Below are 19,220 nucleotides of genomic sequence, written 5' to 3'. Positions count from 1 at the left end.
TTGCGTTTTCTTTCTAGATGGAAGCACCAATAATAGATCTACTCGTTACTGGAACTATCTCGATCTTTCTTTCTTCCCAAGTAGGCCTACTCAATGATTCTCGAAATTTATTTTATGTTTTACATACCAAGCAGACAGCGTTTGTTAATTGTGGTACGTGGAATCTACAATCTATTGACTGTTATGTTGCCTCAAAAAATATATATGCACCTGCATGTTAATTTGATTGCCAAACTTTCGTTGAATTGGAACTGTGGCTTAAGACGGGCTCCGTAATACCCGAGAATCATCAGCTACCAACCAGTGCTCAGTCAAAGGGGGATAACAGCAACTGTAACCTCACTTTAAAAGAAGATAATGCGAATTCCTTGAGATTGAGTTTGGAATATGCTGAACATGATCCTGCTTCAGAGTCTATGGTGCCTAGTGTAGAAGTACTGAAAGGAATTAAAAAAACGAAAATATTGTGATTCATATTTGGACATGGGATTCACTGAGTTTGCTGATGGACGTCCACAGTGTGAGATATGTAACAAAGTTTTGCCCAGTAGTTCTATGTTCCCTGCCAAGCTTAGAAACGGCGTTTCGAAACTCATTCTGACTTCAAAAATGAAACTGCAGACTAAGTATTTTAAAAGAAAAACTGACGAACTCCATGCAGTTCAGCCAGTATTTTTATCTCATGTAAAAAACAAATAACGAGAAAGCACTGGAAGCGTCGTACTTGATTAGTCATAATCTGGCTCTTGCTGGTAAATCTCAATCTTGCTGGAACTCTTATAAAACCACTATTAGTGAAGGTAGTGAAGTGCATGTGGAAGAAAAAACTGCAAACTTGATCTCCAGTGTGCCCTTATCAAATAGCACTGTGCGTAATCCAATACAGAATATATCAAACGATGTTAAAATATCATAATTTCCCGTATCAATCAAATGAAATTTTCGCTACAAGTTGACGAATCCACGGACGTTGCCGGATTAGCTGTGTTAATGACGTTTGTGCGGTACGAGTTTTCAGGTCCTTTCTTGAAGATATTTTGTTCTGCAAGCCATTGCCATCCTCCACAAGCGGTACTGAAATTTCATTGAAAACCTTGGGACAATTGCATTGACGTGTGCACAGATAGCGCAAAGGCAATGGTAGGTCCTGTTTCTGGCTGTGTTACAAGGGGGGGGGGAACTGCACAAGTAGTCATTGTGCACTACACCAACACGCTCTCGCAAAGAAAAAATGCCAGCGTTATTAAAGCAAGTACCGTAGTTTCCCCTAACTATGGTCCACATTTGTCACATTTTTCTTAGTATATTCAATACTATTCATCCAGATTAAGTGAAATTTTGGCTTCGGACTCTTGTAAGTGTATATTAAATAATTATTGACATATATGTTTGAAATTATTCAATTACAAGTATTAAAAAATAATAAGCATTGGTACATAGTCGTATTCTGAGTTGCCCAACTATGGTCCACTCATATATTCATGCTTGAAAGCATGAATGTACTATAGCTGGAGCTGTAATTATTCGTAAATAAATACATTGAGTTTCTAATTTAATGGTAGAAACATAATCTAGCACAGATATATTAAAAATAAATGAAAAGTACATGGATTCTTTTTATTAGTACACATTGCATAAACACACAATAAACAAGTGAAATCTGAAAGTCATTTTCCTGCAATAATGAACAACTACACTCACTGGCAAAAATACCGGGTCACCTAAAGTTTCTCAATTTTTTTTATGAGGTGAAAATCACAAAACCCATTATGAAATGAAGAAAACATTGCTTTCCAGAAAAAAAAAACTCTTTTTGATTATCACTTACGCTATTATTTTCAACGCCAAACAATGGATATAATTAAAAGGTGGTAAAAACTTACAAATTGTTTCAATTTTCTTCCAAATGTTCAACGATGTTGCTGGAGCAATTCTGGGCCTTTAGCTGGTTCTTCTGGAATTCAGCCCACATTCATCCAGACGTCTGCTTACAGTTCTCTCACTCACGTTAACTTGTCTTATTTTCTGGAAGGCTCTTCTGGTCCCAAGAACTGCAGCCACATAACGCTGACTATTCCCATCTTCTATCAATGCAACCATTTTGCTGAATCGGTAGGACTTAGTGACATTTGTATACAATGAAGTACTCCAATACTGCCTCAAGAGAGCTTACCAGTCTGTAGACTTCTTCAGCATAGCTTGAAATGAGCCCGAGAAGTTTAGACACAATATAGCAAGAAGAACGAATCTCCTTTTCAGATCATTGTTGGCTATTGCGTATTCAGTATTACATTGTTACGTATCACAAAATAAATGAATAACTAAATGAACCTCAGCACACCTACAGTTATTTAAAAAATCCTACAATTTAAAAAAAATAAATAAAATGTAGTTGGCCCGATTTTCTTGCCGGTGAGTGTATATTAAAGAACAAAAGTACGGTATCAAAATAAACTAACACATTCTTAGCAAAATATTATGCACATAAATTCACTGATAATGTTTATTTACCATACTGAGAACTATATTCAGTAGGCTTATTTCTATCCTTTGAATCTCCATTTATCTTGTAATCCTGAAATTGAAAATAGATCTCTCTTTTTCGAGACGGATATGGGGTCTTCAATTTGTTTTATAATGTTTTCCTTTCCATTTCTCGCCACCTCAGTAATTGCCGCTTCTTACTATAAATGAAACAACAGCTCCATTGTTCTTCACTTCCAAAACTTTCCTTGGCCACAATTCCTCCTCATAAGTAGGCCATATAACTATGTGCCTTTAGCATTATTTTAAGACATTTCGTCTTCTTTTCCACATCTGACTCACTGTCTGTAAATATGGAGAGTACACCGGAAACATCATAATCTGTATCCAATTCAATTTCATCGCTCTCGTAGTCACTTACAGGGACGGTTGTGATCTTTCTACCCTGAAGTTTTCGTTTTACCGGACCATTATTCGTCCTAGTACCATTGATGCTGGAACAGCGTGTTTCTTTATTTACTGGACTATAATGTTAAATCGTGTTTTAGAATATACTGAGATACCGTATGTGCAGAAGTAAATAATCAAATTGTTCACATTTCATTAAAACAAATATTTCAAAATGAAATACAACTATGGTCCACGAAAAATTGTGGTACATAGTTGAGGACTGACTTCTAACCTTGAGGTTAAACATTTTTCACGCAGAGTCCTTAACCTCTGCCAGTCTAATTATTACTAAACACTATATAGCCAGGTTTAATTGTACAAACAATCATTTATCTATAATTTACCAGTTCTCCAGAGGAGAGCTTAATAAAACAGACAAACACAAACTGAATGATTTCGTGTCTTCACACATTCAATAGAACAATGCACACTGACCTTGTTAAGCATCCATATGATTGCCACGTGTAATGGTAGATAGAAGTATCTATGGGGAACATAATTCCATCATAGTGGCGCCTTAAATGGCAAACACCGAACTCTTGGGGACTAAGTAGTACATAATGCGTTTTGGACCATAGTTGGGTGCCTGGACCATAGTTATGGGAAATTACGGTACTACGTACACAACGTCGTCAAAATTATCAACTTTGTTAAGGCACGACCGACCTTTGCAGTGTAGGCTGCTCAGTAATCTGTGCGAAGTAATGGGAAATATAGGCCTATACAAGTCATTGTTATTACACACAGAAGTGCGTTGGTTGTCGCGTGATAAAGCGTTGTCCCGTTTACTTGAACTTCGAACAGAAGTTTCTTCACTTTTGAATGACCAAAACAGTTTGCTAGCAGATTATTTGATTGATCAGGAATGTTTGTGCAAATTGTTACTTGGCAGACATTTTTTCAAAATTAACTAATTCAGCACATCCAAACAAGGTAAACGGAAGATTATATTCGATGTCAATGAAAAAAATTGCCGCTCTGAAGAAAAAGATAGCGTTCTGCATAGAAAGCGTCGAAAATAATGGATTTCAAACTTTATAGAAGAAAATAACATAACAATGAATGACTCATTCATAGCAATAATAAAAGAGCACCTTGGCAATTAGCTTCAAAATTTGAACTCATACTTGCCAAGGGACACTTAGGAATCGATTCGAAAGAAGTATGAGTGGATTGTAGATCCATTTCCAGTCAAGTCAAAATCAGCAGCTCTCACTGCAGTAGAATATGAGGTCCTTATAAATATGATTTCTGACAGCCACTGTCAGGCATCATTTAAAAGCAAACCACTTCCGGAATTTTTGGCTCAGTTAAGGGAGGATCTTTTGATATTAAGTTCAAAAGTTAAATTTATCTTACTGCCTTTGGTACTACGTATCTCTATGATTCGTTCTTTTCGAGGTACATGGCTACAAAAACAAAATATCGAGCTTGTTTGGACACAGAAGACGATATACGTCTTCAAACTCACTTCTGTGACAACGGACAGTGAAAAACTCTGCTGCAAGAAATAGGTGCATTCTTCACATAAATTTCGAGTGTACATGCAACATTGTAACATTTTAAAAAATATTTTAACTACTTGTTACATCATTTTGTAGATTTAAATAACATTATCTCCAGTACTTTTTTACTATTGTTTCCTTTATTAATATAATATATCTTATTATTCATACTTTCATATTACGTATCGTGTGTAATATGCTTCATAGAACATAGACAGATATACCTAAAAGCTAAACATTTCTTGGGGCTCCACGAGAAACTTTTGCTTCGAAAAGGGCTCCGTGGCTGAAAGAGTTTGGGAACCCCTGCTCTATACTGTACTGTAGCAGTAGGTAAGCAACGTGAATTTTTAACTCTGTATAAGTGGCATATGCTCTACTTTGTATTATTTAATATGAATGTTAAGGAAAAAACTCCATATATTTCGTACGGAAATGATAATCGTTTTACACGTCATTTACCTTGTATTGAAGTAATTGAGGTGATCAGCGCAACAGTGGTCTAAGCCACTTTTTTAATGTAGAAAAAGCAAGTTAAAGTTATATATAAGTGATATATTTTAGGGGAAAAATTACATGCTTCCTAACAAACTATATAATGGTGCATTGGTCTATTCCACTTCGTAGGATGATAGTTCACGTCAAAATCAACAGAAGGCTTAATATTCAATTCTTCGCATTGAGGAGGGTTAGACCACTATTGCGCTGACCCCCTCAATAACACTTTAAATTTATGACTGCTAATATATTCTCTCTGTAGTTTACGATAATGTTATAAGGATTATGGCACATATGCGCAGTTATATAATTAAGCTAATTTGCATGTGAAGTCACATGCATGTTTTAACGATGTCAGTTCTTTCAATTCTTTTTTTCTTTTAAACTCACGTTGCATGTGGTAAGTACATCCATTGTTCAGTTTCCTAGTAAGAAATCGCTTGAAGGACAGTTCTTATCACTGTAGTCTGATAAGTGTAAAACTGAGCTAAACAAAACAAACTAAGCTAAAGCTAGTCCCTTGGGATATCTGAGTGGTCAGACCTTCAGCCTATAACGCAGGCGACCCGAATTCGAGTCTCGATCAGGCCTGGGATTTTTCATTGACAAGGTCGTAGTTGGGGTTCATCTCTGGGTTCTTCCGTTTCCCCATATTAGACACCTAAATCATTCCGCCAACATTTCTCCGTTTTGTCATCATTCCCTAGCATTGCACGAACGCCGGATGGCAACGCACGGAGGGGGCTGGCCTAGGGACGAGGGGGGTTGCCTGCTCGAAACCTGGGTACACATCGAAACTTTTTTTTCCTCTCTTGTAAGGAGGAGGGACCCGAAGGCTTACACTGCAGCCTGAGGCTTATTGTGCTTACCACTCCTATTCTGTGAGTGGTTGGTAGCTTAAAGGCCGCGCTCTTGTACAAGTACAGCACTCCTCACAGTGAACTTAACCCGAGCTATGGTATTGCTATGTGAATTATTGAAGGCGAAATGAATCCGAGGTCCAATACTGAAAGTACCCAGCAACTCTGCTTCAATTGGTTGAGGGAAAACCCCGGAGAAAACCCCAACCAGGATTTGAACCGTGCCCGCTTGTTGCACGGTCAGACGTGCTAACCGTTACTCCAAAGCGGTGGACCGTATCGAACCTTAGTGTAGTCAGCCGGTGTGGGTTTGGTAATACGCCTAGCTTGAATGTTAGTGCAATAGATCATAAAAGTTCGCAGTGCTGGGTCATAGTGCCCCTCCCGAAAATTCCATTCCTATCCATTCCAAGCTAAAGCTAGGTAGCGTTTACACTGCTCTTCTTTGATACAAGTAGCTACGGTATGTTGAACTTAGGTCTCTTTACGCGTTGAATATAGAGGCAAATGATGGATTGGATTATTTTCTTCTTCCTCACTTCATGGTTTGGGTTTAAACCCGTTTCAACTTCACTATTGAAATGCATTTCGAACATTTTCTGTCGTTTCCATGGTCTGTCACGATCTCTTTTACCAGCTGGTTTGTATTTTAATAAACATTTTGGAATGAGTGAATCTGTCACTTCTTCCACATGTGCCTTCCACTTTTCTCTATTTATTTTATTTTATTTTATTTTATCTATAACTGAAAATACTTTTATTTTTTCCCTAAGTGCCGTTGTCTCTGAGATGATATCTCAAACATCTCCTAGAAGCTCTCAAGAATTCATTTCTGAGCCTGTATTTTTAAAATACTTTCTTTTGTTTCTTGGAGAGTCAGTTTCTCTTCCATACATTACGGTTAGTATGGCCAAGACATTATAAAATTTCAGCTCTGTTCCTATTTGAGCTAAATTCTTTCATGTTCTTTGAATTGTTCCGCAAGTTACATAAAATGTATTTAATTTCTGTTCAATATTTTGATTTGTCTTATGTTTGTGATATCACAACCAAAGTCATTAACACTTCTTAGTTGTGAGAGAATTTTATCTTACATCACAATAATACTTCTTGCTGTGTCTTTTCCTAGGATGTCATTATTTTTGTTTCAGCTTTTATATACAGAGTGATTCAGGAGGATTTACCGTCACCTATGGAGATTATTTCCGAAGATATTCTGAGCAAAAAATATCATATAAACATTTGTCCTAATCTCAATATTTTCAGAGCTACACTAATTTGAAGTTGTTTGTAAAATCCATTTTTCTTTAGTTTTAAGGGTAAAATAATACTACAGATAAAGAATGAACTATTCAGGAGTATCATTTCTTTAATTAGTTAGTATTCTGAAGCTAAAAACGTGTTGTGAATTCTATAGTTGCTTCGTACATTTTTTTTTTTTCAGATTTTTGACTATAAAATTAAATTTTCTTACGCATTTATCACAACAAATGTTACAAACCATGCCGCTCTTATAAATTCTTCAAGACTGTATTTAGGATGCATAATTAAACTATAAAGAATCAAATTCCTAAAATCGTGTGGTTTGTAACAATTTTTGTGGTAAGTACGTAAGAATTATGTAATTTTTAGTTAAAAGTTGAAAAACAAAATCTGTACAAATCAATTAACAACACATTATTAGCTTCAGAACACTAGTCAATTAAAGAAATTATACTTCTGAATATTTTATTCTCAATTTGTGATATTTTTTTACCCTTAAAACTAAAGAAAAAAGATATTTTACTAACTTAAAAAACTTAAAATTAATGTAACTCTGAAAATATTGAGATTACGACAAATGTTTATATGACATTTTTTTACTCAGAATATCTTCGGAAATAAGCTCCGTAAGTGACGGTAAATCCTCGTGAATCACCCTGTATATTTTCAAATTAATTGCCTGGCATATTGTATCCAATTTATGAATGAACGTTTGTAATTAATATTCTTTTTTGTAATTACGAGTACTTGATCACCAGCACATACTAATGCATTAGTATTAATTCATTTTTCTTTGATATTTGTATACTTCTGTCGCAATTAACCTTCGATCGTCGTAGACTTTCATCCACATGTAGGAGGGCCGTCTAGAAAGTAAGCCGTTTACACAAAGAAAACACAATTTCATGGAAAGATTTATTGGAACAGATACAGTAATTGTTTAGACATTTTTCAACATATTCTCCACAGGAAATAAGATATTTATCATACCGTGGGATCAACTTTTGTATCCTTGTATCGTAGAAGTCTTCCGCCTGAGATCGAAACCAGTGTGTAACAGCCGTCTGCATCCTCTGTTGATTCCACGGTATGGCGTATCATTTCCGGTGGGAATATGTTAAAAATAGCTCAACAGTAGTTATATCTATTCCAATAAATCTTTCCATGAAATTGTGTTTTCTTCCTGTAAACGACCCCAGGGAAACTTGCTTTCTGGACGCGCCTCGTATATATAACTTGAAGGAGGCTACAGCTTTGTCTAACATCTTGATTTATGACTTCTCTTCAATTTAATGTTATCTAATTCTATAGAGGGAGATGTTCCTCAATATAGGCTCGAAATGGCGCAGATAAGATTGAATGGAAATCTCCTGCGTATTAATATAGCCCATAATTTATTTCTGCACTCGTACTTATTAGAAGATAAAAAATTTCCAAAATTATAAGACAATTATTGCTGCATAACAACAGTAACCATTCATCACCAAAAACATCAAGCAGGTATGCGGCATTAAACGCAACAGCTACAAGCATAATAACAATAGCACAACTTCACCGAAGTATGTATCAGTGTTTCAGACGGCCCAACAACGATAAAGAACAATTCAAACTTCAACCAGTTCGCTAAAAACGTAAAGTATACAGTTCATGTGACAGTACATTTTAGCTTGGTTTGGCACTTCGAGGGTTGAACCCAGAATGTGTTCTTGCACACAGACATTGCCCCATTGTGCGCATTATATATATGATTGTCGAAGTCCAGCAAGTGGCCCAGCTGGAATTCGTAAATCTAATGCTGACAGATGGGCCATCCCAGCTAATTCCTCATAGAGTTAGGTCGTATCTGCAAATGAGTACCTTGTTAAATCCCACAAACGGAGCCCCAAGCCCTTCCTATATCAGTATCGGAAACTGTAATTCCCCAAGCTACCATCCCACACTGTTTTTATTATTGTTGACGATAAATGAAATGAGGGGGAGGTGAAGAGTGTTGGTAGAATGTTAGATTGAAACGAGAGTACTCCGAAAAAAACGTCTGCAATGTCTGCTTTTTTCATCACAGTTCTATTACAACCTGGCCAGATATCGAACTCTGGTCGTCTGGATGGATGATCAACGCGCTAACATTTTGCCACAGACGCGGTGATAATATATATTATCCTTGTGATAACCTGTCATTCGCTACGTGGTGATAAAAATTATCTTTATTAACAAGCTACAGCCTTCAGATCTCTGCGGTGAGTGATAAAACTTTCGTCTGCGGTGAGTGATAAAACTTTCGGCCTGTCACGTAGATGGCCCGGGTTCGAGTTCCTTTATGGCCAGGTAGCGTTGTGTTTTTTTTTCGGGGTTCTCCTGTTTCCCATATTAGGCATCTATATCATTCCGTCATCATTCCATCGGATTCCAGAACGTTGGCTGGCGACGCACGGGTACGCAGCCGGTGTTTGTTGGGAATGCACCTAGCTCCAGGAATAGCGTAATAGATCTTCTAAGGTCACAGTGCTAGATCGTAGTGCCCTCCCCCGAAATTAAATTCAATTCAAATACTACAACCCTTGGACCTGAATAATCTGCTGGCAGTAAACAAGCAAAATCTAGCAAGGGATCAAAATATTTTCAAATCCGTAGAATGCCATAAAAATTTTGTTGAAATGTTCAAAACAAATAAAATTAAGTACTATATCTCGCCCATAAAATTTTGGAAATTATAGTGTAACTATCTGAAAGAAAGTGTACCACGTAATATAAATATTAAATTAATACAAGACATTGAAATCTTGTGCCTCATTGTTATAAGTACTGTACAATAAAACGAGCTTAGGCTACATCTCTTTGCAAATGACACAGAAATAAATGAAAACTCCAGATGATTTCCCAGAACTATAAGATCTTCTGAGAAGAGAAAAGCGAACTGAGTGAAGAATAAATTTCACCGTCAGGTCCATATTCAACATCGTAATTCCTTAAAACATTCTATTCATAAAAGTTTTCAAGATACTGAAATCACTCATTTCGAAGAATCTGTCTTCCAAGCAAAACATGAAAATAAAATATGGTCTATCTAAAAAAAAACGCAACACGGAAAACTCTAATCATTATTTCCAGTGCATCAATATGCAGCCCTGAGGAAAAAGCAGAAGCAAACGCAGAAATGTGTGTGGTGCGCAATTTACGCCAAATCCAGAAACTACTGAATTCAAATTACATTACGGGAACGTACAACGGGAAATGTAGCAAATTCTTGAGTAAAAATAACAAGTTCTATTCGTCACTTCATTGGATACTGACAAAATTCTGAAGAAAAAAGTCACCAAGTAATAGAGCTCCTGGACTGGTTGGAATCCCTTGTGCCGCACTTAAAATCTTATCCCGAAATGTCAGCAGTCATAACCAATATCACTAAATTGTGTAACGTTATCATAAAATTGGAGCCTTTTCCAAAATGCTGGACCAAAGCATAGGCTACATTAGAATCATTTCCAAAAGCAGAAAAGGACTCTAGACATCCTAAAAATCGCCGGTTTATCAGTTTACGAAACACAATTAGCAAATTATTTGAGAAAACAATATTTTGAGAGAGAGAGAGAGGGAGAGAGGGGGAGAGGGAGAGAGAGGGAGAGAGGGAGAGGGAGGGAGGGAGAGGGAGAGAGCGAGAGGGAGAGAGGGAGAGGGGGATATAGAGATAGGGAGAGGGGGAGAGGGAGCGCGGGAGAGGGAGATAGGGAGAGGGAGAGGGAGAGGGAGAGGGGGAAGGAGAGGGAGAGAGGGGAGGGAGAGGGAGGGAGGGAGAGGGAGGGAGAGAGAGGGAGGGAGAGAGGGAGGGGGAGAGGGAGGGAGGGAGGGAGAGGGAGAGGGAGGGAGGGAGAGGGGAGGGAGGGAGAGAGGGAGAGAGGGGTATAGGGAGAGGGGGAGAGAGGGAGGGAGGGGAGATGGGGAGGGAGGGGAGAGGGGAGAGGAGGGGGAGAGGAGGAGAGAGAAAATTCTTACGCAGCGGTTAACGGTACGCACCTAAGTTTCAGGATATGGCAGAATTCTATGGCCGTGTTCGGTGAGTTAGTCTAGCGAGACAACATCGATAATGTCAATCTAGTCGAGTGTTAGCGCTGCACTGTTGATTCAAGCGCTTCCAGTGTGTCAGTCGATTTGTTTGCAGTTTTCGTATAATTTTGTGGCTTCATTGTGGTTGAGATATGTAGTATGCATCTGAGTGATCTGAATTTTATGTAATGTGTCCTAAAAATACAACTAATTACTTGCTAACTTGAGTATAAAGATCTTCTGTTACTTTGCTTCCATGACCATTCAGAGCTAAACTATTCTAATGGCGAGAGTTGGGTATCCGCACGCAGTTATGCTTCCCAATACTGCTGCGTTCCAACATTCAACCAGAAAAAAATATTCTAATAATAAGTGCCTGTTTTGTAGTAATTCGGTAAAGACAATGAACTCTAGTATTGTTGTGTCCTGTGTTCAGGATGGGTTCACTCAAATAGCAGTGCTGCTGAAACTCTTCAAAATTTCATTTGTGACTTTTGCCAATCCACATGAAAAGAAATTTAGACTTATGTTTCTTTAAATGTTTCATATTGTTACTCAATATTGGTTCTATATCTATTAATACATATTCCAATTGCATTTATAACTGCGTACTACTACCCCAACTGCCTGCGTTCCATTTCCCCAGTTGGTAGGGTAATAGTATGTATTACAACATTTTCGTATAACACCAATTAAAAAAAAATGTTGTTTAGAAATGCATTTTGTAAGTTATAAATATTATTACAATCTAATTGTTTTATTATCTCCGAAAGTTTCAGTGTTACGTTAAAATTATCTTGGAATTTATAACAATAGAAAGTAAGATGAGTGCAATTACCCCACTCTCTCCTACTCCCTATCAGTAAAAGAAATTCTAAATGTTATACCTTCTACTCATTTTGGATTAATTCCTGAATGAGACAACTCTTCAGTTACTACGCGTAAACGAGAAAATAACGAAGCCTTTTAAGCCCAGATACTACACGCTACACTGTTACATTTAAACATGGAAAAGGTTTATGATAAAGTATGACATACTGGACTCGTCTACAAATTACATCACCCAGGAATTCATCCTAGTGTAGTTTGCTTTATTTCTTTTCCAACTCAAAAAATTTTCAAGAAAATGCATTATCTGCCATTAAAGAATTAGAGGTATGTTCCTCAATGATCAACATTAGGACTTAGCGTAAGATAATCTTAGTAGGCATTAACTTATAATACCAGCCATTCAAATTTTGACAGCAAGTATCCTAAAGATTTTAAATTTAGAGCAGAAAAACTGAAAACATTAAAAATGACAGCAGATGTAACTGGATTGTCAATTTTTGGCCCTGAGACTAGAAATCTCAAAAATGAACTTATTGATTGCCAGCAGGATTCAGAACTAGAAGGTATTTTTCAAGAGAAACGAAAAACGAATTCAGTTTTAGAGTTTTGGAATACAGTTCCAGACAAACAGTTCGAAAACTTGGTGTCGTGTGCATATAAAATTTTGTGTCTTTTTGGATCAAAGTATATTTGTGAAATGACTTTCAGCAAGATAAAGTTCATCAAGGGTAAACATAGATCTCGTCTCACCAAAGTGAACTTGGAAAACCTGCTGAGGATATCTGTCACAAATCAACCTGCTCGTATAGACAAAATTGTGCAGGAGAGTAGCAGAGTTCGACCTTCAACTTCACAGCAGTAGTCTACATAGGTGTAAGTCAAGGCTGGGCAGCAAGAGCGGATTCTACTCTCTCACGGGGAGCCATATGATTTCTCTTCATCCCCTTTCTTCCCCGCCGAACACCGCGCAGCGTTGATTCTGTTACGGATGAATATTAAGCTTCCCCGTTTAGAGTCTGGATGCGCACCCGATTCCCAGCCCTGGTGTAAGTCATCTTACAATTATGTAATATGAATGATGATGATGATGATGATGATAATACAAAACAGTTAACTATTAATATAAAATCTATGACAGTAATCAATAATGAATTGTTTATCCATAAATGGAATAAGGCTGCGTGTTACCAAGTTTGAGTACTGTGAAATTTGGTGCGGCTCTCCGAAATATTTTACTATTACAGTATATTCGGCTATCTTGTAATTTCTAGTGAGTACCACTATTCTAGGAGGTCCAATTTTTTTGTGCGAAACGTTGGCACCATAATGCAACTTTTGCGAACCCTTTAATTTTTAATTTCGGAAAAAAAAATCGGCATTTTTCGATACGCCATAATCAACAGTCAAATATTTAGGAGAAATACTAGTTTGTCGACTTACATTACAATCACACATAAGCAATAACATAACAAAGCGTTAAAGAAGGCTTCATTTACTAGGCCTATATCCACTCATAAAATCTTCGATTCTCAATTATTATAAAGCTAAAATAAACACATACAAAAACCTCATTCTATCTCCAGCGCCAGCGTGAGTATTTATAGGCTAACAAAAACCACAATGAACATCTTAAAATTTACAAAATAAAGTTTTATGTATTATTCACGAAAGTGGCTGAAATACAAAAACAATAATTTAACTACAGGAAGTGGTGGAATGGACTCGTTTTTATCAAAATTAGAAATATCAAAATTTAATTTTATCAGTAAACTTAACAAACACAACCGGCTAATAATACAACCTTGACTCATATTCAACTGTACCGTAGCAGATAAGTACAGTCCTGCGTTTGGTTATATACAATTAGGCCACAAAGTCCCGTTACCCCTATTGTAAACAAACACAATGAACGGCAATTCTTTATAGTAGTCTGCCACTTTTTCTCTTGTCCAAACAACGGGGTTTACAAAACATTGGGAAGATATCCGCCGTTCTCTTGTTCAAAGTACAGCATTCTGTCTACGACACCATGCACAGTATTTTGCAGTTAATGTCTGGGAATATTGGCAATTTCTTGCGAGATGGCATCTTTCAATTGCAGTAGGGTTGTTGGATGTGTCAGAAAACCTCGTTCTTTAAGGTAACCCCACAACCAAAAGTCGGCCGGATTGAAATCTGGAGATCGTGGAGGACACATTTTTGGAAAGTGCCTACTGATGACACGATCGCCAAACATCTGCGTAATTAATTGCTTTGCGGGGATAAAGATGTGGGGTGGAGCGCCATCTTGCATGAAGATTATGTTTTCCATATCGTGATTCCTCAGTCTAGTGATGACGAAGTTCTGTAACCTATTGTAGTAGCGCTTCCCGTTTACTGTAACAGTCTATCTTATTCCATTATTGTCCACACCTGTGGAATAATGGTTAGCGCGTCTGGCTGGAACCAGGTGGCTCGGGTTCGATTTCTGGTGGGGGAAGTTACCTGGTTGAGATTTTTTCTGGGATTTTCCTTCAACCCAATATGAGAAAATGCTGGGTAACTTTCGGTGCTGGACTCCGGACTCATTTCACCGGATTATCACCTTCATCTCATTCAGACGCTAAATAACCTAAGATGTTGATAAAGCGTCGTAAAATAACCTACTAAAATTAATGGTGGCGTTAACAGGCATAATGAAGGTTTGTTTTCTGATCAAAGTCATCAGTAGGCACTTTCCAACAATGTAGCCTCCGCGATCTCCAGATTTCAATCCGGCCGACTTTTGGTTGTGGTGTTACCTTAAAGAACGAGTTTTCCTGACACATCCAACAACCCTACTGCAACTGAAAGTTGTCATCTCGAAATAAATTGCCAATATTCCAAGACATTATCTGTAAAATGCTGTGCATGATGTCACAGGCAGACTGCTGTACGTTGAACAAGAGAACGGCGGACATCTTCCCAATGTTTTGTAAACCCCGTTGTTTGCCCGACACTGTGATGTTTCCCCCCCCCCATCTCAAATATTATAATATTTATAGCGGTTTAATGTTTGAACTGACTTTTGAAATACCCTATATATTATCGGACAAATAGGGGGAGTTTAGACTATCAGTCAACTTCATTATATCTGGGTATAATAGAAACAACGTAATATTTCTACTTATTGTGCTAGATCGAAAAAATGACTGTATTTCTTATGAACAATCTTTACGCGCCTATGTCAGTCAACACAAATCGGCTGCGTTCGGCCCAAAGTCACGTGACTCGTCCGTGTTTCGATGTTGATACCCCTTAGTACCCTTTTACGCAGCTATACACGCTCTCTATGTTATACTAACGCTATGTTGGTTACCTAAAGTCTCCAAGCAACGCATAACAGTGTAGGTATGCATGGAGTATAGCGCAGCGTATATAATTCAGATCTGCTGTTCAGTGAACATATTAAAACTAAACAAAGCTAGAGCTTGGAAATTAGTGCTTCAATAGAAGAATTTGATAATGAGCACTTCATTAGGAAAGAAGAAAACGTATTTTATCAGAAAGAAGGAGAATTTTTCTTTTGAAACATTCTACGTGAGAGTTCCATGTTACAATCTTTCTACGTAATGGATTTCCCCAGTTCTGGGGTGAAATAATACAAAAATCAGCAACAATGACATTGCCTGAGCCAAAACTCCTACGCAACCGACACCCAGCTCGACGTTTGTATATTCGATCCATGCTACTTGTCCACTCATCTCCTGAAGATTTGTATCGTAAAGAATTTTAAGGAATTTTTTGGCAATGTTGTGATCTGCTTAGATGATCGCATTGACACTTTCACTGCAGATGTTCTTGTAAAAATTGTGATATTTCTAATTGGTTGTTTGAATAATGGTGGTAGGGAACTGTAAGATATTCTGCCAATCTATGGCGATGACTTAAATAAGGAGAGACTACAGTAACACAAGGACATGATGTTGGGTATTGCAAGATTAAAAACATACCAGATCACAGATTTTCGAGCTTTTTTCGAACTCCGAATGTAAGTTTTCCTTCGTGACACGCTACTGGAACTTATTGAGTCCAGAGATTAGTTCGTATACCTTATTTTATTTCAATGAGTGCAGTTCGGTGGCTCCTTTGAACACCGAACTGCACTCCTTGAAATAAAATAAGGTATACAAGATCAGTGTCCACCGCTACTGCTAAGCGTTCACTCTCCTCTATCTGGAGACAGTAGGTTTATCATGGGTCAACAGGGACTGAATGATGCAACTATTATTCATTCCCACAGGGAAGAAATTTTACATTTAGATTTGGAAGAAATAGCATACGAGTTAATCACCAGAAATGAAATTTGCAAAGAGACTTGAATATAATTGTGCACCCGCCGTTCGTCATCAGACAAATTGGTATTGTAACTTCGTTTTTTCTTTAATTTTGTGGAATGCAGTTAATTGAGAAATGGAGGATTGGTGGAAGAGGAAACGGGAGTATTTGATGAAACATTACTCTTATACCATTTCGCCGAACACGAATTTCAATTGTACTCGTGGGGATTTTAACTAGAGCAGCGGTCATCAGAACACTGCACTCTCGGGCTAGCGTCTCTTAAGGCTGGTTCACAATAAACCGGGAATGGAAACGAGAACGGAAATATTGTTAAAATAAATGTATTTAAATGTGAACATTCACAATTAATTATTGTGAATGCTCACATTTAAATACATTTATTTTAACATTATTTCCGTTCTAGTTCTCGTTGTCTTTTCCGTCCCCGGTTTATTGTGAACCAGCCTTTACCCGTAGACAAGACACAGCCCTAGCGTGCATTCGTGACTGCTGGCGGGTATGCTGCCTCTCCATCCCTTGTGCACGAAGGAGCATACTACCTTACCCTCCATGCACTCTACCCATTTCAGCGAGTGCTGACGACCACTGAACTAGAGTGTCTGGGCTCGAAATCCGATGCTCTAGCCCAGTCCTGCTCACTGGGGGAATTTAGCTCCCAGGGCATACAGCAAGAGACGGGGCAGTGCAAAGAGCGTCTACTATTGCTGCCTCCTGAGTCTGAGAGTCGTGATGTGGCGGATGTACAGTAGCCTACATTACAAACTGCACTAACTATAGAGGGTTCAGAGTTTATAAAATACCATTGGTATATAGTCATATTCTTAGCGGACATCCCTTCCCATTGTAATATAACTAAAATAAATTATTTACGTATTTTTAACATATATAAAACAACAGAAGTAAATCTAAATACACTGTAAGCATTGCTCCAAATATAGGGACATCATTTTATTTTTACTTCAATTTTTATTGTACCCGAGTTTTTTAATGTACTTCACTCCCACCCCTTCTACTAATGAAGTTCAACCGTCCTCCACACAGATCCAAGACCGCATATACAGTCATAGTAGCCTTACGGTCATAGTAAAGAGGACGTTCCAAAAATATGTTCGCGTTTTCCAGTGACGAAAGAGTTTTCAATATTGAATAATCTTCGCACAGATACTGTCGTCCATTTGCCTACGTCGTATCCCAGATTCCCCCACCAGCTTTTATTCGCCAGCTAGTGGCTGCGCTGTCTTAGCTCCTTTCTGAGAACATTAATTTCTGTTAGAAATTGGACGTCTACGTAATATTATACAACTGTTTAAAATAAGTTAAATAAAAGGGCCTCGTTAAGTAATTAACTGTCACGTGATTTCCTCCCTTTCTACGACCCTACGACATAACAACTTAGACCAGGGCTGGGCACATTACGTGATTCTGAGAAATGAGCGCTGTGTGCTTTAAAGAGCTTGTCTCGCGAGCAGTGTGACGTATGCATACTGTACGTCATTCAGTGTCGGTGCAGTGGTGACTCTGCAATGTGAAGGCGAACTTTGAAGACGGAGCTTCTGCTCATAGGCTAAAGCGGACCGCTACTCCCAATACTTTTAATGTATCATGGGAGGAGTAGTTATTTTTCGTAGAGAGCAGTGGATTAGCAAAGTGTTTAATTTGTCATAAAACACTCCAACTGATTAAGAGGTTCAATATCCAACGACATTATTCCTTACAACATGCTACTGAATATGACAAATATGTTGGTAATGAACGCCATAAATTAATACAACTTAAAGAAAATGTTTCTCAGGTACATTATATTAGAGTATCTATTTGATATTTGCATTGCATTATAAGTTATTATGCACTTAGTAATATATAATTTTAAATTATACAAGTATTATGATATATAATGCATAATATTATATATCATGAACTGTAATATACTATACTGTGATATATCATAATATTTGTATAATTTAAAATTATATATATATATATATATATATATATATATATATATTACTAAATGTACTATAATAACTTATAATGCAATATAAATATCGAATAGATACTCTAATATAATGTACCTGAGAAATATTTACTTTAAGTTGTATTAATTTATGGTCATATATCATATCATATCATATCATATCATATCATATCATATCATATATCGCATCGCATCACATTATATTATATTATATTATATTATATTATATTATATTATATTATATTATATTATATTATATTATATTATATTACATTATATTATATTATATATCATATTATATTATACAGGGTGTTTCAAAATACGGGGCATAATTTCAGGTATGTATTTCCCACATGTAGACAATCAAAATAGTTCATTACAACATGTGTCCGGAAATGCTTTATTTCCGAGTTATGGCCTTCACAACATTGAAATTCACCGGAACGTTTTTCTCTCCGCAGGTCGTTGCCGTCAAAAGAGACATTAAGAGGGCACTCTGACAGTTCATTCCGAGGCGAAGGTTACATTCAGTGTTGTGTAGGCGTTAGACTGTGCGACATGTATTCAAATCAAGAGCTGGCAGAGCTACACTTCATGTACGGTAAGGCGGAGGGCAATGCTGCGCTGGCTCGTCGTTTGTACCAGGAGAGGTAACCACAGCGACAATGTCCAGATCGGAAGACATTTGTACGTCTCCATTACCGTCTGTGCGAGTATGGAAAATTTAACCCTCCTGGTTTGGGAAGGGCACGACCAAGATCTACAACTCCAGAAGTACAGGAGGAGATTCTAGAGGCTGTGAACATGACTCCTTCTATCAGCACACGAAGGGTAGCGTTGCAAGTCAATGTTCCTCATACGACTGTCTGGAGACTGTTGAAAGGGTATCAATTGTATCCTTAGCATTTGCAACATGTACAGGCCGTCACCAGCAGATTACCCTGCACGAGTTAGGTTCTGTCAGTGGTTCTTGCAGCAGTGTGGTGTAAATCC

The sequence above is a fragment of the Periplaneta americana genome, chromosome 10 (genome assembly GCF_040183065.1).
Source record: "Periplaneta americana isolate PAMFEO1 chromosome 10, P.americana_PAMFEO1_priV1, whole genome shotgun sequence".
NCBI lineage: Eukaryota > Metazoa > Arthropoda > Insecta > Blattodea > Blattidae > Periplaneta > Periplaneta americana.
Note: the sequence above shows the minus strand (reverse complement) of the source record.